Consider the following 24,516-nt stretch of genomic DNA (forward strand, 5'->3'; position numbering starts at 1 on the left):
AGGACTGCTACCTGTAGCACTTGAATTGCTAATCACCCTTTTCCCATCACCACGGAGTTCTATAAATGTGCTTTTCAAGGGACAGGAGCATTTTTCTTTCTTTCTTCAAGATAGTTCTGTTGGTGGCTATTTTATTCTCTGACCTATAAAAGTAATACATACTTATTGGAGGAAAACCTCAGAAAATACTTTGTAAAGAAGAAAATAAAAAACACTTAAAATCCCACAATGTAAACAGGACAGAATTAAAGAAAGAGGGAGACCTCAGCTATGATGTTGTCCATAAGGTGGTTTGATCAGATGCCTTCGTGAATTTTCTTTTTCCATCATCTTTAAATGCAAAAATCCGAATGTTACCTGCAGTGACGTGGCTGGAGAAACGTCTGTTCCTTAGGGTCCTGAGTCTATCTTATGGAAAGAGCTTGCGATGAGAATTTCTGGGAACTGTTTGCAAGTTGCTCTTTCACAAGGGACTTAGATGCGACATCAGTTCAGAAAATCCTATCTGGTCTTCGGTGAACCAGAATTATACCTTAATGACATGGAGTTTCTTTGTTTCTGTAGAAAAGTACACTCAGAAGGTCTGCTTGAAAAGCCAAGAAAAAAAAATCACCTTCGTCCATGGTCTCCAAAGGAGGCCAAAGGCTGGTTTGCCTTCAGTTCCCAGGCCCCACCCCACTGACCATGGAGACTCTCCTCTTCCTAAATCTTTGATGTTAGTCCCATGATGAGGCCAAGTATTGAAGAGATGAGAAACTGAGATGGAGTCCGAGGGTTCTGGCAAGGATGGGGACCACAGGGGTAGAATGTTTAAGACAGTGGTTCATGGTTTGGCTTTTTGTCCCACCATCCCCCAATGCTGATGAGATGACTGCCTGTGTTTGTAGATTATTGGTGCTGGGGAATAAGGGAAGCCTGGAAGGAAGAAGTTGGGTGAGAAGAAAGTTGACAGAAGAAATCAAGTATCTTTGGAGCTTCTTCTTTTTCTTTTTTTTTTTCTTTTTGTCTTTTTGCCTTTTCTAGGGCCACACCCATGGCATATGGAGGTTCCCAGGCTAGGGGTTGAATCGGAGCTGTAGCCACTGGCCTACACCAGAGCCACAGCAACGCGGGATCCAAGCCATGTCTGCCACCTACACCACAGCTCACAGCAACGCCGGATCCTTAACCCACTGAGCAAGGCCAGGGATAGAACCCGCAACTTCATGGTTCCTAGTCAGATTTGTTAACCACTGAGCCATGACGGGAACTCCTCTTGATGCTTTTCAAGGGGTGGAGCATTTATATATTTTATCCACTAGAAAATAGTCATTTCGTGAGGCCTTTTTTTTTTTTTTTTTTATCACTTTGAAACTGAGGAAGCTGTTTCAGAGAGACAGGTATCTTTGCATAAAGCCACATGGATAAAATAAGGGTGTATTTCACAAGTTTCATGCATTCTTGCTTTATCTCATGTTTTGTAATAATCAGAGCCTGGGTCAACATTAAGACTCAGAATTTAATTTTTGAGGGAAATGAGAGAATGCTGTGCTTTGGGGCTCAATTTGAGTTCTCCACAAAACAAAGAAATAGGATTTTATTCATTCATTCAGCAAAGTTTTCTTTTTGACCAGCTAATTATTTGCAGGTGCTGTGCTAGATGCTCTGAGAAGGACATGTGCTCTTCTGTCACGGAGCTCTGACTACTGAGTATAAATACAATTAAATAGAAACAGTACAGCACCACAATGTCTTGTGATGGCTTTTTTTTTTTTTTTTTTGGATTGAGAATGAATTTGATAAATAATTACATTTAGGATTATGAAATCATGAGACGAAGGAATGTAATGTCCTTGGTTTTTATTGTCTAATAACCATTGTTCCCCCTCCTTTTTTTTTAATTTAGAAAAACTTTATTGTGAAAAATTTCCACCTTATGTATAGAATGGATTATGAGCCCTTCACCTCCATGTGTCCATCACCCAGCTCCTAACATCATCAACCGCTAACCAATCTGCCTCATCTTTTATTCTTTTTCTTTCTATTTTGTCCCTACTTGTTTTTCCTTCCTAGAGATGCTGATGATCTTGGAGCAGGGCCTCATGTGTGATGATGGAGCCTTATTGAACATTGTCTTCCAAGTTACTTCTTGGTGTCATCTTATTTTGCCAGACCAGAAACAGAATGTAATGAGCCTTGGCTATTTTTAAAGTTGTTTAACAAGAAGATAAGAAAGTGATTATTTAACCTCTGGGTTCCAGGGTGAATCCTGCTGCTCATAAAGGGGCATCTTTGGTTGGCTTTAGAGGTTTAGAGGTTTGTTTGCCTGGTGGAAAAGTATGTGGGGTGTTGGTTGCAAAAAACCTTTAGCAGATACAGAAACATAGAACACCCTCCAAATAATCTTTCAACTGAGCCAAGCATAGCAAGAAAAAGAATTGCAGGAGTTCCCGCCTGGCTCAGTGGTTAATGAACCCGACTAGTAACCATGAGGTTGTGACTTTGATCCCTGGTCTCCCTTAGTGGGTTAAGGATCTGGCGTTGTGACTTTGATCCCTGGTCTCCCTTAGTGGGTTAAGGAGCTGTGGTGTAGGTCCCAGACACGGCTTGGATTCTATGTTGCTGTGGCTGTGGCGTAGACCGGTAGCTACAGCTCTGATTTGACCCCTAGCCTGGGAACCTCCACATGCCATGGATGCGGCCCTAAAAAGACCAAAAAAAAAGCAAGAAAGAAAGAAAGAGAAAAAAATTGCAGAGAACATTGGTAGTTGTGGCTTGTACATATATTTGTGTATGTGTGTGTGTGTGTGTGTGTGTGTGTGTGTGTGTGTAAAATGGTGGCAGTTTTAGGCTTTTAAGGAATTAAGCTGGCTGGAGAACTGGGTATGGGAAATGAACCTCCCTAATTCATTGGCTCAGTGTTTGCCATGCTCGAGATCTATGATGGGGACAGTGTAAGGCTTCCGAAGCTCATTTCAAAAAGTGGAATTATTTTTCTCATGTGGAAGGGGCTGAGGCAGGTGTTTTGTTTTGTGGTAGAGATCTGAATCAGGGATAAAGCCTCACTAATAAATATGGTCCTTTTGTGGATGCTGTTTATTTGCTGTCAAGAGTTCCCCCGGGGGGAAAAAATTTTTTTTAAGTCATTTCTCCAGGTAAGGTATTGGGAACTGTGAGAAACCAGTACAAGTAATGTCAACTTAGCCCCAGAATGTGGAGAGAAGGCAGTTGTTTGCATAGGATTATACTGCTAACGTGGGTGGATGTGCTTTGCAAACTCATTTCACTTCTTAAACATCTCAGTTAGAGATGCGGGGGAACAGGTGGTATTGACCCTCTTCTACTCTTGAATAAACAGTCTTAAGTGGGCCAGGGAGCAGGAGCTGGGACTAGAACTCCTTTTCTCTGCTGTTTGTATGCCTTGATGTTTGTCTCAAGGCACTTGGCACCTGGTACTTGTTTGAATGAAGGAGAAAGATGAGTGGAAATATTCTAAATCCGCTCCGCACCCCCCCCCCCCGCCCCCGAGTGTGCTCTATAGAGACTTACTTTGAGGAGGAGATTTTTGGAAGAGAGTTTTATGGACAAATAAATCGGGAAATGTCAGCTTCTTGGAGAGTCACTGAGAATGTGTCTTGTGACAAAGAAATCATTTTCCTTTTGTATACGTCCATTGTATAAAACTATATAATTGTGGTGCCTTCCTATCATAGCTCATCTATTAATATCCCACAGAAATACTGTTACATATAAGAGCCTGTGGGAATAGAGCTTCAAATGCATAGCTTTTTAGAGTATCTGACATCCATCCAGTTAAGACCCCCATATTAAAAATTAACCTCAGATTTGGGCCTTCTGCTTTTGTCTTTTATTCATTCTTTTAGTTTCCATGTTGAAACCCTAAATATCATCTCTATCTTGATGATTCGGATTTTGCATTTTCTAGCCATATTTACTTCCTGAGTTATTCCTTTTTTTTTTCCTTCTTAAGGCTGCACCCGTGGCACATAGAAGTACCCAGGCTAAGGGTGGAATCAGAGCTGTAGCCACTGGCCTACACCAGATCCAAGCCACGTCTGCGACCTACACCACAGCTTAGGGCAATGCCAGATCCTTAACCCATTGAGCAAGGCCAGGGATCAAACCTGTGTCCTCATAGATGATAGTCAGGCTCATCTCTGTTGAACCACAACGGGAACACCTTCTTTTTTTTTCTTTTTTTTCTCTGAGTTACTCTTTTATTTGTGCATTGAAACAAACATTTTCTTAAAAGAATAATACAAGTTTAAGTTGGAAAATTAGATAGGTAAAACATAATCTTACTTAAAACCCCATTATCAGAGAAAACTATTTGTATGTTGTTTATACATCCTTCAGGGCTCAGGCTCTAGAGGTAGATTGCCTGGGTTCTAAAGCCAGCTCTTCCACTTATTGCCTCTGTAAGGTTGCATAAGTCATTTAGCCCTCTGCCTCAAGTTCCTCATCTCTAGTATGGGGATAATGATCAGGCCTATATAATAGGATTTGTATAAGGAGTAAATGAATTAACATTTGTAGAATGCTTAGAACAGTACCTGGTACCTAGACCTGTAAGAGCTAAACTAAAGAAATATATGTATTGTATATGTGTATATATATGAGCATCTGCAATATTACATTGTATGCACACATCACAAGTGTATTTTTTTTTTTTTTTGGTTGTTGACTGAGTTTTATTCAAAATATTACAGCATAGCAGAAAGATTCAAACGGCTCCACGTGGTGTTTTGAAATTCATCCCAACTGTAGCCTGAGTGACTTGCAGGTTGGACAGACTGCCAAAGTCCAAGAGTTTCAGCATCTCCTTAGTGTCAGGATCTACTTCAATGATCTCCTGATCCAGGGCTGAGACCTCAGGCACGTAGTTGTCTCTCCTCTCTCTCTCCTCCTCCTGCAGCTTGATGGAGATACCCCTCGCTGGTCCTCTCTGAATCCGCTTCATCAGATGTGTGACATAGCCTGCGATCTTGTTGCGGAGCTTCTTGCTGGGAATAATGGCAATCTCCTCGCACACGCACTTGTTGGTGTGGAAGTCGTTGCCCAGGCGCGTGTAGTACTTCTCAATGATGACCCGGGCAGCCTTCTTCACGGTCTTGGTGTGAACGCGCCCCATCTTGGTGGGTTCTTGGTAAAAGAGGCACAAGTGTATTTTTAAAACTTGGGTGCAGTCTTCCAAAAGGAGTTTGTAAGAGATCCCATCAGTGCTGCTCTCAGCTGAGTTTGAGACTGCTTTCTTGGTTCATTTTTGTCAAAATGGAGAGTAAAACATTTTCCCATTTAAAAAAAAAAACAAACAAAAAAAAAACTGTATTAATGAAGTTAGTTTCTGCCATGTCTGTTGGCTGCTTGTGTTTCCCTTTAGTAGTAGCTATTTACAGTTTGAAAGAAAAAGGAAATGGACAAAGGACACTGGTGTCTTTTCTTTTGTGAGGATCTTTTCTATGTTAAGGATTTTAATACCTTGTCGTTTGTTGTCAATATCCCCTGCATCCTTTCCCCTTTCTCTCCTAATCTCTTCCTAATTCTCCCATTTCTTCACTTCCTTGCCTGCATCCAGACTTTTTTACCTTTTTGTTTTCTATTCTAGCCTCTAATACAACTTAGATGAACATTTATAAAATACTGTCACTCTCTTCATAATGTCTTTAAAAAATAGAGTGTACAGAGATGAAATATCAGCTGCTGAAGGGCATAGGACAATTTTTTAATGAAATTTGTCTGGAGAAGAAACGTCTTTGAATTTCCTTTTTGTCCTAGAACTGAAATGATAAGGTTTCAGTTTTTAAAAGTGACGTCTCATTCCTATTTCATACTTTTGTAATGTTGACCAGCACTTTTGGCTTCTCTCTACCATTTTATTTGCAAAATGAGTTATGTGAAAGGTGAGACTCAAGACTAAATGATCTTAGTGTAGACTTACTGAGCTAGATGGTTGCGTTTTTTGTATAATTGTTTAGCTTAAAATAAGTTCTTTTTTCCTGAATAAACCTGTTAATGATGAACTTGAGATTTTTGTTTGTGACCCCACTGGATAAGAATGAAATAGATTTCTTTCAAGGACTGATCTTTAAACACATTTCCTGGATATAGACCTTAAGACCTTTATTTTATAATAATGGAAGTAAAATATTTGATGCATTGAATCTTCTCATGCATATAACCTCGTTTTCTACTCCATTTATTTGATAATTGTTTCATCATTTCAAATTCAATTTGTAATAGCAATGAACACTCTTTAATATTTTTCTAATAAGGATTAGTTGGAGAGGTTAATATGGTCAGAAATTTAAAGAAGCCCAGAGTCATCTTAATGAGTGTCAGGTAATTAACCTACATGAATAGATTAAAGAAATCAAGCAGGCACACTGATGGGTTTTCCTTTCAAGTTCAAATTTAGAACATCATCTGTGCAGTGGTTGGGTCTTACACATTAGATGGTGATTGCTATATTGTTTTTTAATATATAAAAAACCTTAATTGTGAAACCTTATTAGAATTTCTCATCAAATTTGATTAATTGAAGAACGATTATATGTGATATGAATTTTGAATTCTTACATGTAAATTATTTCTTTTTTATAAATAGGCTCCTCCAAGTGAATTTCTTCATGAATCAGGAACCAGTGCTTGAATATGTAGATCTCTTGTTTCAAGAAAAAAATCGTAACGTAAAACTTAAGCAGTTCACGAATTGCTTAATTCAGGTTGAAGAAACTTAGTGAAAGTGATTGTTACTGTTATCCTATGAATGTTATTGCTCACATTTAGATGAAAATGTATCTATTCCCATGGTAGGATTAAAAGATAACATCTGGGAGTTTCTGCTGTGGTGCAGCAGGATCGATGGTGTCTCTGTAGCAGCAGGGATGTGGATTCGATTCCCAGCCCAGCAGCTCAGATTAGACCCCTGGCCCTGGAGCTCCATAGGCTGCAGGGTAGCCCCCCACCCTCCCCCCCCCAAAAAAAAGAAAGAAAGATAAGAAAAAAAGTTCTGGAAGTAATCTTGCAGACAAGACTTCACCTTTTAAGTTATTCAAACAGTAACATTTAACATCTTCAGGTATTATAGAAATGTAAGGGAATTTCTTTGTTTAGCTAATTACACTAAAGTCGATATAAGCCATGTGTTTTTCGGGCCCTGTTGAAGGTGGTGTGCAGTTGGTTGCTATCCTTTCTTTTATAATCATGGCAAAAGCCAGAGATCATTGATTTGATCCCCTCCTTGAGGGGAGTTGTTTCTGGTGAGGATAAGTAGTACTCAATTAGAGAAAGAGACAAAGCCTGGGCTTGTATTTCAGCTCTGCACTTGCCTTTAGCCTCAATATTATTTTTTTTTGTGCAACTGGGACACAAACTTCATCATGTGAGCAAGATACATGAGATACTGCTCCTGAAAGACTTTGTAAATCTGCTAAATAATACGAATATCAGCTGCTTCATTGTATGCTTTCTGTATAATGCTTTTCCTGTCACTCTTAGACACTCTTAGAGTGTGTCTCCTCTAAGCTAAATGTACTCCTTTCATTCAACTGCCTTAGTTTTCAATCTTTCAGTTCTCTTTTGCTAGAAATCCTGCCCAAGACTTTTCTTAGGTAGTAGCACAAAGAAACAGAAAGTGAACATCTGACTGGTATGAGTTTACAAGAAGGTAGAATGTTACAATGAGTTCTATACACACCATTTCTAATCTGTGGTTTGTAAAATGTCCATTTAGATCAGAAAGCTGGGTTTTAATCTTCACCATGGCCTGTTTGCTTTTCCGTGTCACAGGCGGTGTGGCCAGCTCTTACTTAATAACATCTCTCCAGTGGGAGCGCCAATTTAAAAATGAGACCAGGAGTTCCCGTCGTGGCGCAGTGGTTAACGAATCCGACTAGGAACCATGAGGTTGCGGGTTCGGTCCCTGCCCTTGCTCAGTGGGTTAACGATCCGGCGTTGCCGTGAGCTGTGGTGTAGGTTGCAGACGTGGCTCGGATCCCGTGTTGCTGTGGCTCTGGTGTAGGCCGGTGGCTACAGCTCCGATTCAACCCCTAGCCTGGGAACCTCCATATGCCTCGGGAGCGGCCCAAGAAATAGCAACAACAACAACAACAACAACAAAAAGACAAAAGACAAAAAAAAAAAAAAAAAAAAAAAAAAAAAAAAAAAAAAAAAAAAAAAAAATAAAAATGAGACCAAATCAAATCAAACCATTTTAGGAATGTCTCTGTGCTGACTGTTGGTGTGGGTGGACGGGTGAGATGTAAAGATAAAAAATGGAATCTCCTTTGTGGCTCAGCGGGTTAAGGACAGGTTATAGTCTCCGTGAGGATGTAGGTTCAATCCCTGGCCTCACTCAGTGAGTTAAGGATCTGGCATTTTTTAAACTACAGCTCAAAGATATGGCTTGGATCTGGCATTGCTGTGGCTGCGGCATAGGCAGACAGCCGTGGCTCCAATTAGGCATCTAGATGGGAACTTCCATATGCCGCAGATGTGGCTGTAAAAAGAAAGAAAGAAAGAAATAAAAGATAAAAAGCATATGAAACCATTAAACTTTTCAGTCTGTAGTAGATGACATATTGCATAAAATCAGAAGTTGATACTAAGTATCTTTTAACCACTTTGGATTTTATGGCATGTGTGCTCTTTCCCCAGCTACACTGATGATGCAAAGAGCTCTCTGTATTCCACTCTGCATTGCCATATTGACCCACACAAATGCTTTCTCTTACCAGATGCTCAATAAATATTTGGAATCAACCTGTAGAACCAGGATAATTATAAATCCCTTTCTACTTTAGGAAAAACAGTTTGTACATAGGTATTACTGATGCTGGGTTAATAGCATCCTCAGAAACCCTAAGGGGAGCAAATTTACTTCTCTATATAGCCGTGTGCTCACTTATTTATCTTTTAAAGTGGGCAGTAAGAGCCTTCTTGCTCAGTGCAGGAACAAAGAAGTAGAGGTAGAATGTCTTTAAAGTCAGAAAAGTTGAAAATGCTGATCCTTATCATATAACCTGAGGCATCTAAGTTAATTTTCTTCTATGCCCTTATAACTCCTGTTTTATTAAATTTGCTGTCAAACTCTGCGGATTTTCTTAATTTTTCTGCACCTGACTTCCTAATAGCACATTTTGTATTAGAAAGGCAGTATTTTAGCTCTGGTGGAAATAATTTGTAGGTCTTGATTAATTCGCCAGCATTACTTCAGGAATCCTCATAACAAAGTGTTTCAGTAGTTATTGTTTGTTAATTTCTCTACTGGGGCAAATTAAGTGCTGAGAAGTAAAGCAATCCACAAAATGTGTGTGCACTGTTTGGATCCCTGAGGACCATCGGGGACAGATAATGAAAATATTGAAAATTTACCCTCTCAACTTCAATGTTGTTTTTCTTTAGATCAGACCACAGGACGTTTTTCACTGTTCTAACAATCATGTGTAACAAAAATGTAGAACCTTAATACCTGTGAACTACACCCCGATAAAAACCTTGCTTTATGGGGATTTCCCACTGTGGCTCAGAGGTAACGAGCCCAATGAGTATCTGTGAGGATGCGCGTTGGATCCTTGACCTCGCTCAGTGGGTTAAGGATCCGATGTTGCCGTGAGCTGTGGTGTAGGTTGCAGACGCGGCTCAAATCTGACATTGCTGTGGTTTCGGCCTGCAGCTGCATCTCCTCTGATTTGACCCCTAGCCTGGCAACTTCCATCTGCCACACGTGTGGCCCTAAAAAGAAAAAAAACAACTTTGCTTTATAGACTGCCCTCTGTTCACTCCTGTCACAAGTGCATTTGGCTAATTTTGAAAAGGACTCTACACAGAAAGAATGTGAAGCATGCAGTGCAAACCCAACAGGAGTTTGGAAAAATACTTCCAAGTTCGAGGAGCAGCTGCACCTTGGTAGGGAAGATCTTCATTCATACCAGTTTCCACTGTAGGAGACAGCTTCCCCCTTTGCTAGGAAAATGCCTCCTGGGCTCAAACTTGAGTGATTCCATCTGGCTCATCCAGCCTCTTCTTGGGCAAATCTCTGGGTGATTTCCTTTCACCTGCCCTGCTATTACCTGGCTCATGGTCGGTACTCTCTGCTGGGTGAGAAATAAATATTTATTGAAAAGTCCTGGGTCATTTCCATTCACACTTGAATAGCATTTGATGATGAGTCTAAGACAGCTGCTTATGATTTCATTCATCATTAATGACCTCATTGTCTAATCTCTGAATATTAACAGTGTTTAGAGGGAATATTTGTTTTATAGGAAATGGCCTACAGCCTTGTGCCTTTGACATCCTGAGTGCTCTTACTCACCACGGAGAGTTGGAGAAGAGCATTTTGACTTTTTTGTATACATTCTAGATATTAATATCCTTTTGATTCCATTCCGGAATTCTTTGTATTAGGAAAAAAGTTTTAATCTTAGCTCGGTAAGAGAATATAATCCATCAGGTGGTGAGCAGCCTAGTGCCGAAGCTACCTTTTTAAAAAGTTAAATGTTCCCCATAAAAGCTGTTTGACATCCAATCTTTCCCGACGATATTTTAAAAGCAGAAATATAAATTTGCTCCTGAGAGTCACCAACTGCTCCCTGAAACTGCTTCTTGAAACATACTTAGAGATTTAAGATACACTTTATATACTGAAAATACTATTTAACCAAAATAATATACATATGTGAGTCATTTTAGATTTTTTGGAAGAAGAGAACTTTCAATTTCTTTCTACTTGATTTTACTCAAGTGGTCCCTGAAGATCATTGCTGCAGCTTTGGGGAATCAAGCCAAACCTTCCTTTCTTCTGAATGATTCTTTTCCTAGGAAACCTTTTTTTTTTTTTTTTTAATACCTTTTTTTTGCTCATAAAGCAGTTAAGCACTAATGGTTAACTCTGACCAAGCTGTTGACAATCCTAGCTGCGTGTTAGAATCACCTGGGGGCTCCTCCCAGTGATAGGCTTGGGGCGGGGCTCAGGATTGGGCAGCATTTCAAGCTTCCTGGGTGATGCTCCAGGCAGCCAGTGTGGAGTGGGACTGTGGAGCCAGGAAGGGCAGGAGATGAACGACAGCGTAAGTTTTCATCCCACTTATCTTATGGCAAACCAGTCTTTTCTGTTCCATTTTTATTGTGTATGTGGTTTTGGTTCTAATCTTCTCAAACGTCAATGTGAGAAGCATTTGGAGTGGTGAAACTTGCTAAACACGCCAGTCCTCCAGTCCATGTGCACAAATTCTGACTGGTTTGGAATGAAGTGAGGGGCTGAGCATGTCCAGTGACCTTGACATAGTTGGTTGCACTTCAGGGTTCCTTTAATAAACAGTGTGTTCCAGTTGTCTATTCCAGCATAGCCATTGCAACATGCATTGTCTTAAGATATTAATTATATCTCATGGTCTTATGGGTCAAGGACTTGGCACAGTTTGGCTGGAGGCTGTGTCTGTTCCCTAGAGCATCAGTTGGGGGACACTTGGTGATATTTAGTTGTCAGTGGCCTGGAGAGTCCAAAGTGGCTTAATTCACATGGCTGGCTCATAGTCTTGTGCACCTGGAAGGCCTCGGAGCTCAGCTGGGTCCTCTCTGTGTACTCTTGGGGCATTTACACAAAGCCTCTTTGCAAGGTATTTGTATTTCTTTCAAGGAGACTCAGGGCTCTAGATGCTTCAGGAGAGCCAGGCAGGGGCTGTAGGGCTTCTTATGACCTGGCATCAGAAGTCCCAGGCCATCATTTTTACCATAGTCTCTTTGTCAAGCAAGTGTGTGAGAAAGCCAGAGAGGGAGCAGAATTAGACTAGCTCCCTCTCCATGAAAGGAGCAGCAAAACCCTTGTAGGCAGCCTTAAACTGCCACACACCAAGGGGCAGAAGGCATGTTGCTCTGACCCTATCATGCATTTCTGAATTATTGATTCATAGTCACTAGTTCTATCTTAATACAAGGCTCTTTAGATCTTGAACGGGCTTCATTTCAGAGCTTTGTTTCAGGGATTTCTAAAAGGTATCTTACCTACCCACCAGTCCTTTGACTCATTATACACTCAGCACAAGTACAGCATGATGCTGGTCATGGACTTTCTTTCCTAAACACGTAGTGAGTCTCAAAGCCTGTATAGAAGGTGGTCTAAAGTCTGTGAGAGCAAATCTAGTGTTGTAGTTAATGTCACAGACCCTGGAGTAAGATTGAATGAGTTCGAGTCCTGGTTCTGCTACTTCCTCCCTTTGGGCCTCTGGCCATCACTATCTGTACCTTACTTTTCATCTATAAATGGGGAGTCGCTATAGTATCTACCCCATGGATGGTTATGAGGATTGAGTGTTATGGGGTGCCCTAAAATGTGTTGGGGCATTATGGGTGTTTTTACGGTCATTGTTCATATTTTGATGATTCAAGGCTTGTCTTGTCCTCTGTTGCATCTTAGATTCCCAAATTTATTTCCTATGACTGTTCTTGTAATCCACGCTGCAGCCTCACCTGTCTCCTTTATGGCTTCCGGTCTCGCTACTATTTGTTAATGGAAAGCCGACTTCTTTTCCTTCCTCCTTTAGAAAGTGGTTTGACCACAAGGCTTTAGAAGGCTTTCCATGGATGGAAGCTGGAATTGCAGTCCTCGATTCATGACCAAATTTGGTTCTGTGTGCACCCTCTGTTTCTAATCTCCACTTGAGGGGGTTACTACCTCCCACCTGACTTCGTCTTGAGTTTCCCACAGGTGTAGCACAACACTGTATCTTATATATTGGTGTTTAAAACTGGGATCAGGAAAGGTGAGGTTATGCTGCAATAACAAAAAAATCGGAAAACCTAGCTTAAAGTAGCAATTTCTCCCTCATGTTATGAGCCCCTCGTGGGGGATAAGGAGATTAGCTCCCTCTATCCTTTGGGTCCTGGCTGATGGAGGCTCCATCTTAAAATGTCTAGAATTACAGAAAACCAGGGGGAAAGAGTGGGAAATCCAGGTATTGGGTCTGAAAGCTTCTGCGCAGAGAGGCCCGTGTTACCTATGCTCACACTTCTTTGGGCAGTTAATGGCCAAACCTAAGTTTAAGTGGGTGGTGAAGTGTGATTCTATCATGGTCTTAGAACAAGAGCATCAACATTTTTTTTTCTTTTTTTAAGGGCTGCACCTGTAGCATATGGAGGTTCCCAGGCTAGGGGTCTAATAGGAGCTGTAGCTGCTGGCCTTCACCAGAGCCACAGCAACTTGGGATCTGAGCCACGTCTGCAATCTACACCACAGCTCATGGCAACGCCGGATCGTTAACCCACTGAGCGAGGCCAGGGATCGAATCCGCAACCTCATGGTTCCTAGTCGGATTCGTTTCCACTGTGTCACAACAGGAACTCCAGCATCAACGATTTATGAGCAAGTTTCAGTGGCTGCCACAGAGGACTTCTTGGTGTCATGACCTAGTCCCATAAGATGCTGCTGGGTTAATAGGGCAAGACTGCTCCAAAAGCATCACCTGTATGCACCTCATTAGGGTAGCATTCAATTCAGGGGAGTTTACAGAGACTCCTTTAGATCTCCTTTGGATGCTCTCCCGCCCCAGGAAAACAGAACCAAAACAATCGTGCAGGAGCAGTTAGAGTGTGTGTATGGATTTTTCTTAGATATATTAAAGCCTCAAACATTTTTATCTTTTTCTCATGTTTCCCTTTAAAGACAGACATTTTTTCTCCCTACCCTCCCTGTTGATTCTTGCTTTAAAGTAAACATTGCTTAGCAAGAAGTCAGACATGATGCTGTAGCATCTTAGAACTACCATTAGGTGATTGCAAAATAGACTCTTTGGCATAGTCACTGGGTTTCTGGTATTGCGCAAATTGAGCACACTTAATAATTTAAAGTGATAATGGTCTTAGCAAATTGGAGAAATAGTCCTCGACATACGATACTCTTCAGTAGCTCAGAGTTTAAGATCATAATCAAAAAGAAATTAGTGAAGCAGATTACCATATATATATGAAATATTAAAGTTATTAAATACAGCAGTTGGGAGGTTGGTTTGTTTTATAGTGTAAGCTCTATGAAGGCTCACCAGAGAATTTTTCCTTTAAATTGTAGGAAGTATAGGTTCTAGAAGGAAGCCCAAAAGAGTCAGAGAAGAATTGTGAGAAGAATGGCAAATAAAGGACCTAGCATCATAATTGTTGACTATATTAGCGGAGTAGGGCCTCTGTTAAACATGGCAAATTGGTAACCTGACATATTTAACTGGGCCTTGGAAGGACAGGAAGGCAGTGCTTGCATATATATATATATATATATATATATATATATATATATATATATATGCCATTCTGTGAGTGGTATGGGAAAAAAAGTACATAGGCGGCGCGAAGAAAGTGCGGTAACTGTAAGCAAGTAAAATAGTACAGTGGAATCAGAGGATTTGGGAACCAAGGGAATGAAGGGATGTGTGTGGCTCCACCTGAGAAGGGGATCAGCTGTTCTAAATCCCCAGGGGCCGGAAGTAAAGGGCTGAGCCTCACATTCCCATCAGAGACCTGTATTAAGGGATTTCCTGAGAGGGGGATTAACTCTGAATAGGTGGTTTAGAGTTCTATTCCTTAGGAGTTCTAGGGTGGCCAAACTAGATGGCTGGAGGAATCTATTAATGTAAATTGTAATCCTGTGAAAGCCGTGGTATTTTTTAAAGATTTGCATCCCCTTTCCAGCTGGGACTTTCGGCAAGCCTCCGCCCAGAAAGATGCACTTGCGTGTGCCAATGGTGCTTCATTTCAGGGGTGTCATGGGATCCTTCACTGAGGATCCTGGCAGAATGGACAGGAGGAAATTTACAAAATATTTCATCTCCCCAGCAGTCAGCTACTTGATAAATATCTGTGGTGATAAAGAGTGGATGTCTTGCTGGTTTTAGATAGGCAGGAAGGGGGAATTTGTTTGTTTTTAATATTAGGCATTTTAAATAGCACATGCTTGTGGGTTTTAAAAATATTTGCTTTAACACAACACTAATTATTACAAGGGGCAAGGAAAGTTTACAGCAAAGCACATTTGCTTGGGGAGAAGGTTTCCATGGCTCTCCACTAGCTGTTAGATGTTTATATCCTCCAAAACTTTCACTCTGGCTTTTTTCCCAGGAAAGAAAGATCTGCCCTTTCCCATTCTTCTCCCCTTAGTGTGTGTGGGTGGCTGGGTATCTCCAGGGGGAGGGCACTGGGAGGAAAGCTGTGCAGAATGCTCCTCTGCTCCCAGAAGCTCGAGCCAAATGGAGTTGTTCTGAATTGGCTGGGTCTTACTTTCTCAGGGTTTTGCCTGGAAGGAGATGGGAATAGGATGTAATGTGTCCTGGAAGCATAAACTCTTTATTAGTGCGGATAAATCAACTGGTTGGCTCAGGAACTTTAGGAGTGTAACATTCATAGTTCATTGCATAGGGATGCCAATTACCTGGGACGTCTTCAGATTGTATCATCCTGACTTCGATTGTAGTCTCATGATGCCTTCCCTCCTCCCTGCCCCCAGCTACATCCATACACAACACGTGTATGTTTGTATGATTGTGGTGATATTGGGGAAGGTGCAAGGATTTCAGTCTTTACATTTCTCTGATTAATAGGAAAATGGTTATAATGTGAAATTGTGGGTGAGAGAAATTTGAAACTCTTAAAAAGAAAAAGGCTATGAGTCTGTGTATTTCAATAGTTGTCTCCCTGTGTTAGAAATAATTCCAATTATGCAATTCTAGTTCAGAGACTACCTTGATGTATTACCCTTGGAGTTACCCTACTTATTAGATAGCCTGGTTTAATGTTAAAACTTTACTCATGTTTCTAATGTTAAAACTTTACTCATATTTTTGTGTCTAAAGTTAAACTTGGAAGTTTTTAAAGTATTTTCCCCAGTAGGCTTTTGGATTTACTTAGAAAGTTTTGATTTTTACAATCTAACTTTTGAGAGTAGCAAGGTGTAAAGCATGGTGTATTTAATATCAGTTCCTTTGAGGAATCCGCACATTGTTTCTAAGTGTTTTGCAATTGGAAAATGGTATTTAGGAAGAATGAAAGTTCTGTATTACCAGGATGATGAAATCTGGGTGTGGGTTTGTTTGTTGTTGTTTGTTTGCTTAATGTGGCAAGTATGAACAAGAATTTAAGAGGTTTATCAGCATACTTGTGGCTGCTTGTTCCCTTGCCCTGTTAGAGTCACTTTGATATGCTGGTCTACGGGCTGTGTCCTCTCTGGAGGAGAAACACTATCTCCACTCTGAGCATTCTGAGAACAATACATGGCCAGTTGGTCCAATCTGTGTTACTGCTGCCCAGCAGTTTTAAGTATTTATTAGTAACATAGCTGTGTTTTTATCACACGATATTCAGTCGACACATGTTTGAAAAATCCCTCTAAGACTTGAAGACCTCATTATTTTGCAACTGATGCTGAAAACGTCGTTCTGACACTGCCCTTTGAGCTTTTCCAAACCGCTTCCAGAATGCCATCCCTCCAACAGCAGTCAGAGGGTACAGTAACAGCACCCTGCTAGCTGAGTATTTCTAAAACCAGAGCACAGAGCCCTTCAAAGAAGGCTTTCTTGACCACACTTTGTTTTGTTAACACAAAACAACATTTTAATTCTGGCTCTCATCCTGCTAGGGGAGTGCTTAGCTATGAGGGAGCCCCAAGGCATTAGGAATGAATGGCAACAGCTGCGGGGGACTTTACTCCTGGGGCCAGGTGAGAAGTAGCTCATGTCATTCAGAATGTGCTACAGATGAAGAAGTCATTGTAGCCATTTTAGGGTCCTCATTTAGACACATCCTATTAAAATTTGCAGCATAGTTAAAGCTGACATTATGAACCCTTTCTGAGAAAGTGGGAAACCCTTGTCACAAATAATGCTCTGCAGAGCAGTATGTTAGGACTTCTACCTTTTTATCTTGCTCTCAGTTCTAATGTGGCATTCCTTTCTCTGTCACTTTAGTTAAAATGTTACTTGGAAAGGCAGAGGTCATTTGGAGATTGTGTTGTGGCATGTAAATAAAACTAATATAGCTTTGTCTTAAAGTTATGCTGCCTTTCCCCTTCTTCCTTCACCCCACACTAAGGTGGAGAACTTGGAGACTGGGGCACAAATAGGGTTATAACTTGCATCACACAATCCAAAGTGAAATGAAGAAAACATTGATGCAGTCTCATTTTTTAATGTTCTTCACATACAGAATTACAGATTAAGTTAGAACAAAGTCTACAATGATTTTAAAACATCCTGATCTGCTTATTTTGATTTTGTGTGCATGTACCACATTATATAAAGCTTTGCAATATATAGGAAAAATATATAAATGCAAACTTGCAGGATATAGCAAAAATGAATCAAATGTTTCTTTCAAGCCTATCAACTTTTAAACAAGGATTCTCAGGCTCTAAGCACTGCAAGGGCTGGACTGAAGAAGTACATGTCTGCTTTTATTTATATAGTTGCTTTTTGGACAATGAGAATTTTCTTGAATTTTTTTTTTTTTTCAGACCTATATGTGCTATTTCTGATTATTTTTGAAAGATGGTATCTTCTTGGCCTGTCTTCTGTTTCTGCGCGGGGGCATGTGCAGAGAAATGATGCCATATCTGGTAGTGGGATGTGTGATGCTCAATGTCTAGGAGGTACCAGGCTGCCTCTGCTGGGCTTTGGCTCCTTGTTGCCTAGATGGAACACATGCTGTGCCTTCTGTGGCTAGATTTTCACCTTTACAAGGGAAGATAGCAACCTGGATTCTATTTTAAACCAACTCCCTTGGTTTTAAAAGGGCAAACTATACAACCAAATGGCATGGGTCTCCAGGTTGGGTCAGCCCGTGGATCCCCAGCTTATGATCGTTGGTAAATCATTAGACAGGTGGCTGTCTTTTCTTTGCATTTATGCCTAGTTGAAAATAAAAATGGCAACATTTACAAATTACCAATACATTTAGTTGATTTTTCTGAACTTTTTCATTGGCTGGTTTGCTTTGTCAACAAAAACTCAAACCCCAAGTTTCTTTGCAAGTGTCTGTTTGTTTGTTCAAGGTGTGTATACTGTTCAAGGTGTGTATACTGTTCAAGGTGTGTATACTGTTCAAGGTGTGTATACTGTTCAAGGTGTGTATACTGTTCAAGGTGTGTATACTGTTCAAGGTATCTTCCATTCCTGTTTGATATTTTAAATATTTTAAATTTTACTTTAAACTAATTGAAGTAAGGCACTTAAAATTATATAGGTGGTACCAGGTTTTTCACATGTATCAGCAATTTCAAGTTCCAGGCCTTTGTCAATGAGAAATGTTGCTTGCCACGTCAGGAAACAAAGGCTATTGCAGCCACCAAGTCATCACATTACAGCCACCCTGATAGTGAGTCTGGAAGGAACTCTGGATTAAAAACAGGATGCCCACCATCCAGCCATCAGCCACAGCAGCCACCCTCAGTGGTGCACTCTGAGGAGACTCAGGATGAGAAAGCACAGAACACTGGCCCCACATAGCTGAAGTACATATCAAAGGAATAATTGCAGTGAGTCAAGACTCTTGCATCTTTCCATACACAGAAAAATGCTCAGTTCCTTAGGTCGAAGTAACTTGTTTTCTTTAATTAACAGTAATCTTTTGATGTTCCTGCTATTTGGTCTTTGTTGCAAAAATTCCTCTCTGTCCCAGCTCCTCGCTTACCTCTTCATCTCTTCAGAGTTGTCCCTTAGAGATGAGAGGCTCTGTCCAGACTTAAGTCCTAAGTTATTGTGTGCTAAATAAAACCAGAGATTATCTATTTATTTATTTATTTTTGCTTTTCAGGGCTGCATTCATGGCATTTGGAAGTTTCCACACTAGGGGTTGAATTGGAGCTGTAAATTGCCAGCCTATACCACGGCCACAGCAATGCTGGGCCTGAATTGTATCTGTGACCTACACCACAGCTCACGATAAAGCTGGATCCTCGACCCACTGAGCAAAGCCAGGGATGGAAACTGCATCCTCATGGATACTAGTCGGATTTGTTTCCCCTGTGCTGCAATGGGAACTCAATAATTCTCAACTTTAGGTTGTACTATTTTTAAAGTTGACACCTGCCTGTTCCTTAGTGGCAACCACTTTCAACGTTGTGTTTCTTCTCACTTTTAGCAATATGCCTCAGTGCATATTTTTTTTTATTTTAAAATTTAAGATATTTTTGGTTGATTATAATGATTTACTGCTTTTCATTCCTTTCTCCTAGTTCACATCCTCTGGTTCCCCTCCCCATCCTGTGTCTCATTAATTAGTAATTTTGGGCAGTCATTATTCAGTTTTTATATTAGTATGACTGGAAAATATATTTCAAAACTTAGCCACATACTATACTGTAATCAGTTTTTTGCTTATACATATATTTCCCTGGTTTTATTAATGGCATCGTTTTTGTTTAGTGATATTCCTTTAAATATATTTCGAACACTTCTAGGAGATTTCTGAGAAAGGGCTCTCAGGAGCTTTTTTTTTTTTTTTTTTCCATTCATGTCTGTAAATATCTTTATTCCTCACTCATTCTTGATTATCAAGATAAATTCTAGGTTGAAGTAATTCTCCTTTAGAATTTGGAAGACAGTGTTTTATTTTCGACTTTTAGTGTTATTGCTGAGTAAGTCTCCTCTTACCTGCCTTGCACCCACAAACCTTCTCATTTTCCCCTGCCAATTCTCTGCAAGTTCATGTTATGTGTGGTTTTAAAAATCATTTATTGTGCTGGGCACTTTGGATTTTTGGTAGAGCTTTTTTTTTTTTTTTTTTTTTTCTTTTTCTTTTTAGGGCCTACCCACAGCATATGAAAGTGCCCAGGCTAGGGGTCAAAAATCCAAGCTGCAGCTGCCAGCCTACACCACAGCTCACAGCAATGCTGGATCCCTAACCCACTGAATGAGGCCAGGGATTGAACTTGTGTCCTCATGGATACTAGTCAGATTCATTCCTGTTGCACTACAACGGGAATAACTGACATTTTAAATATTTAAGGGTCAAGGGTGAGATTAATATATTATTTAACCCTATCAATCTAAAATGTTTTAACACATAATCAATAAAAATATTGAGGTTTAACATTAATTTTAATACTAAGTCTTTGAAATTCAGTGTCTATTTTACACTTAGAGCATATCTCAATTCAGACTGGTCACCTGTTAAGAGTTCAATAATCAAATGTGATTAGTGGCTACCATATCAACATTGCAACTTACAGAGCTTTTGTTTATCTGGGTTATGTTTACTAATGAATATGTATTAGAAACTAAAACTGAAATTATAAAAAGTAGCTACTTCATTAAAAAATAACAGTAGTAAACCCACTGTATGTTAACACAAACAACTTTTATGTGAAATAATGGTTTCAAGAAAACCTAGTGAGACAAGTAAGAGAACACTTTTTTTTTTTTTTTTCAAATCTCAATGTTTGGCTTAATAGAAGATAAATGGAGTCTCATATCTGCCTTTGCTATCAGTCTTAAAATTTGTTTTAATAACCATTGGGAGAAAATCTGGCTCCAGATATGCAGTTGGTACAAGGTGTTTTCAGATAATTGTGAATATTGTTCTCTGATGCTACACTAAAATTCAATAAGCAGTTGAAAAGCTAAAGATTAGTTGCAGTGTGGAATCTGCACTCATATCAAAGAACTCTTCAAATCCAATGGTCAGTCTTGCTTTTTTAATGGAACTTATACCTATGCATGGGTTTGTAACATTTTGTGTCATGTAAGTGTTGTTTGGAAAATACCAGTTGATTGAGTTAGGCCAATCCTCCAAATATTGACACATCTCATTGCACAATATTACATCCCCATCATTCTCATGGGAAACTCTCATGGTCGTAGATATAGTTTATCCATCAAGTGATATCAATGTTATTGTGAAAATCGTTTTTGTTTCTAGAGAGACCTTCCTTTAGGGTCCTTATGAGTTTTAGGGACCTTTCTTTATGCGTCAGGGTATCACCCTGGGCAGCCAGTGTCCAGGATGCTTTGACTGAGAAGTGAGCTAGGGGAAGCCTTACTCATTCATTTTTCAATGTAGACTTTCAGCTAATTTTCTAGTGTTTATGCGCGTGCTCAGTTGCGCTCAATGTCTGCACATTTCATATTTCAAGTACATAGTCTCCTTGGCTTTATCTTTCCATAATGTAAACCTCTAATTTTCCACTTAGACTGGGGGAAGTGGTTGCTAGTGCAGTGTTAGATGGTTCTCTATTTTCAGCCCTTGCCTCTACCTTCAGGGCTCCTGCAACCTCCAGGCCCTAAATCACTGACTTGCTTCTTGTTGGCTTCTTTCTAGGTTGGCTCAGGTGTCTGTTCTCTCTGCTTTGTTAAGCCACATGTTACCCAGCTACCAGCTTCCCACTTTCCAAACTGCATGGCCATCTCTCATCTGTGGTGATTACCACTTTGGTTCTTTGTATGACATACTATGTTTTAGATTCCTGCATTTTCACTGGAGAGGAGACATGGGGAAGTTATGAAAGAGATGCCGATGTTGAACTCGCCAGGGTCATCTAGAAATCAGTTCCTTTTGGAGTTTGTCTTAGTCTGCTCAGGCTTGCATAACAATAATGTCATAAACTAGGTAGATTATAAACAGATATTTATTTTTCACAGGTAGTCCGGGAAGTTCAGGATCGTGATGTTGGCAGATTCAGTGTCTGCTGAGGACCTGCTTGGTCACTGATGGCTGTCTTGTCACTGTAACCTTACATGGTGGAAGGGGGTGAGGGAGCTCTGGGGGCGTCTTTATAAAAACACTAATCAGATTCATGCGGGCTCTACCCTCATGACCTAGGCACATCCCAACCTCCCCCCTGCCCCTTACCATCACCTTGGATTTTTGGATTTCAACATAGGAATTTTTTTTGGGGGGGGGGCACACATTCATTCAGAAGCAGAGCTCAACTGAAGAGAAAATTTTGGACTCATCTTTGATTTTTATACAATTACAAATCCCTACTCGCCTGTGAGTATATTATGTCCCTAATCTGTAGCACCCGACTGTATTATTTTGACATTTCCTTTATCCTACCCTTTTCCGTAGCTTTAAGCATCTTTATCGTTATTCATTGTTTCTCAAATGTGAAAATCTCTCAGCAGTAGAGTACAAGGTTGTTCTGATTCATCATCCTCTACCTTTCTTTGAGCTCCCTGTTGCCTGTTCTTTTTCAATTGTATGTAGCTGTCATGTTGAATAAGCAAGACTCAAGGGGGATAACCAGCTAACCACTTTACTCTTATCTCGCACTGTCCCTTTGCACTTACTCCATGTGGTTAATTCTTCTCTCCTCTTTGGATGAAATGTGCAGCAAATCCCTAGACTTTTCTGGTCAACTCAATGTAGTAAAATGCCCTCCTGTTAGTAATTAATATAGTTTAGTGTAATTATCACAATTTCAAACTTCATTCAAAGTTAATGGTTATTGGAGTTCCCGTCGTGGCGCAGTGGTTAACGAATCCGACTAGGAACCATGAGGTTGCGGGTTCGGTCCCTGCCCTTGCTCAGTGGGTTAACGATCCGGCGTTGCCGTGAGCTGTGGTGTAGGTTGCAGACGCGGCTCGGATCCTGAGTTGCTGTGGCTCTGGCGTAGGCCGGTGGCTACAGCTCCGATTCAACCCCTAGCCTGGGAACCTCCATATGCCGCGGGAGCGGCCCAAGAAATAGCAACAACAACAACAACAACAAAAAGACAAAAAAAAAAAAAAAGTTAATGGTTATGCCCTTAACCCAGCTCTAGTCTGCTCTGAGATGTCCTGAGCAAGGGGAAAAGCTGGCCCCTCTTCTCTTATTTCATAGTCCTGTTGCTCGTTCCCTAGCCATGCACCTTGGTTCTCACACTCTCAATGCCGAAGTACCGAGAGGGAGGGCTGGAAAGTAGGGCAGTGTTTTGTTTCCTTCTACTGCAATGAATTAACACAAACCTAGTTTCTAACAGAACTAGAGGGTAGAAGACTAACGTGGTCAAACTGGGCTAAAATGAAGCTATCACCAGGGCTGCTTTCCCTTCTGGAAGTTCTAAGGTAGAATCTGTTTCCTTACCTTCTCCAGCTTTTAGAAAATGCCTGCATACCCTGGCTCATGGCCTCATCCTCTGTTTTAAAATCCTTCTCATATCACATGACCATCTCTCTGACTCTTGGCTCCAATTTTTTCTTCTACTTTTAAGAACGTTTGTGATTACATTTCCTTCCCCCCCCACCTCTGGTAATTCAGATTAATTTCTCATTTTGAAATCACCTAATTAGCCATCTTAATTCCATGTGCAACCTTAGTTCACCTTTGACATACAAGTAACATTCACAGTTTTCAGGGGTTAGGACATCTTTTTTGGGGAGGGGTCATTGGTCTTTGATATAGGCAGTAATCTTTTTTAAAAATTTTATTTTAGTGAAGTACAATTGATTTACAATGTTGTGTTAATATCTGCTATGCAGCAAATGATTCAATTATGCGTGTATACATATATACTTCATATTCTTTTCCATGATGGTTTATCATAGGATATTGAATATAGTTCCCTGTGCTATACAATAGTACCTTAATTATCTATTCCATATATAAAATTTTGCATCTGCTAATCCCAAACTCTTAATCCATCCTTCCCTCCCCCTTGGCAACTGCAAGTCTGTTTCCTGTTTGTGAGTCTGTTTCTGTTTCATAGATAAGTTCATCTGTCATACTTTAGATTCCACATATAAGTGATATCATATGGTATTTGTCTATTTCTGAGTTTGCTTTGTATGGTAATCTCTAATCGCATCATGTTGCTGTGAATGGCATTATTTCATTCTTTTTATGGCCAAGTAGTATTCCTGTGTGTGTGTGTGTGTGTGTGTGTGTGTGTGTGTATAACATCACATATTTTTATCCATTCATCTGTTGATGGACATTTAGGCTGTTTCCATGTTTTGGCTATTGTGGATAATGCTCACAGGCAGTAATCTTGACTTAGTACCATTGAATATTCTTTCATATATGCTCTCTCAGATTGGCTGATGTTTAATCTGACTCTTTTCTTCTTGTTCTTGGAAGATGTCCCCCTCAACTCCTGTTGGTGAGAATCACCTGTGTTTCTCTGATCAGGCATGACTTCTTTTTCAACTGCTGAGAATCCAGCAGTTAACCCCTACTCCCTCTGTATATTAACACTGCTCTGCAAAGATCTCCAACTACTAGAACCCTTTATTTCTCTTGGTGTGGAGTAGTTAAGAGCCATAAAACTAGGTGTTTTTTTGTTTGTTTTGTGAGTTTATGTAGTAAGCCCCACCTTAGTGGTCTGCACCTCATCTTGGGTGGTGGTTTCTAGATTGTGGGGCCTTTACTAAAACTGTCAGGAATGTACTATTCAGCCCTAGTGTTCATATTCTTTTACACTTGGCTAATTCACTGGTGCTCTTATTTGTTCTGGAAAGATCTCAAAACTAGGGCCCACACTAGGACTGGGGTAAATTCACAGATAAATGGTACCATCCAGAGCCTCCTGTAGAAACCAGCTGTTCCATCTTGTCAATGCTCTGA

The 24,516-nt window shown here is 40.3% G+C and overlaps 1 protein-coding gene and 1 pseudogene across 10 annotated transcripts in view; one reads left to right on the plus strand and one right to left on the minus strand.

Annotated features, from left to right (window-relative positions):
- PARD3B (par-3 family cell polarity regulator beta) overlaps positions 1-24,516 on the plus strand; it is a 1,028,888-nt gene that overhangs the window by 50,893 nt on the left and 953,479 nt on the right. Inside the window, exon 1 of one of the 9 annotated variants that reach the window (XM_084998492.1) lies at positions 10,983-11,069. The exons of the other annotated variants lie outside the window; for them this stretch is intronic. The gene's annotated coding sequence lies outside the window, so the exon portion shown is untranslated. Of the gene's footprint in view, positions 1-10,982; positions 11,070-24,516 lie in introns of those variants that run through there. 9 annotated transcript variants of the gene reach the window in all.
- LOC110256967 (small ribosomal subunit protein eS17 pseudogene) lies at positions 4,661-8,156 on the minus strand (annotated as a pseudogene). The gene has a single exon (XR_002339063.2). The product of XR_002339063.2 is annotated as a small ribosomal subunit protein eS17 pseudogene (transcript).

This window comes from Sus scrofa, chromosome 15, assembly GCF_054392235.1.
Source record: "Sus scrofa isolate SSC_HxYL_T2T_F1_AM1 chromosome 15, Sscrofa_HxYL_maternal_Yorkshire_Landrace_v2.0, whole genome shotgun sequence".
NCBI lineage: Eukaryota > Metazoa > Chordata > Mammalia > Artiodactyla > Suidae > Sus > Sus scrofa.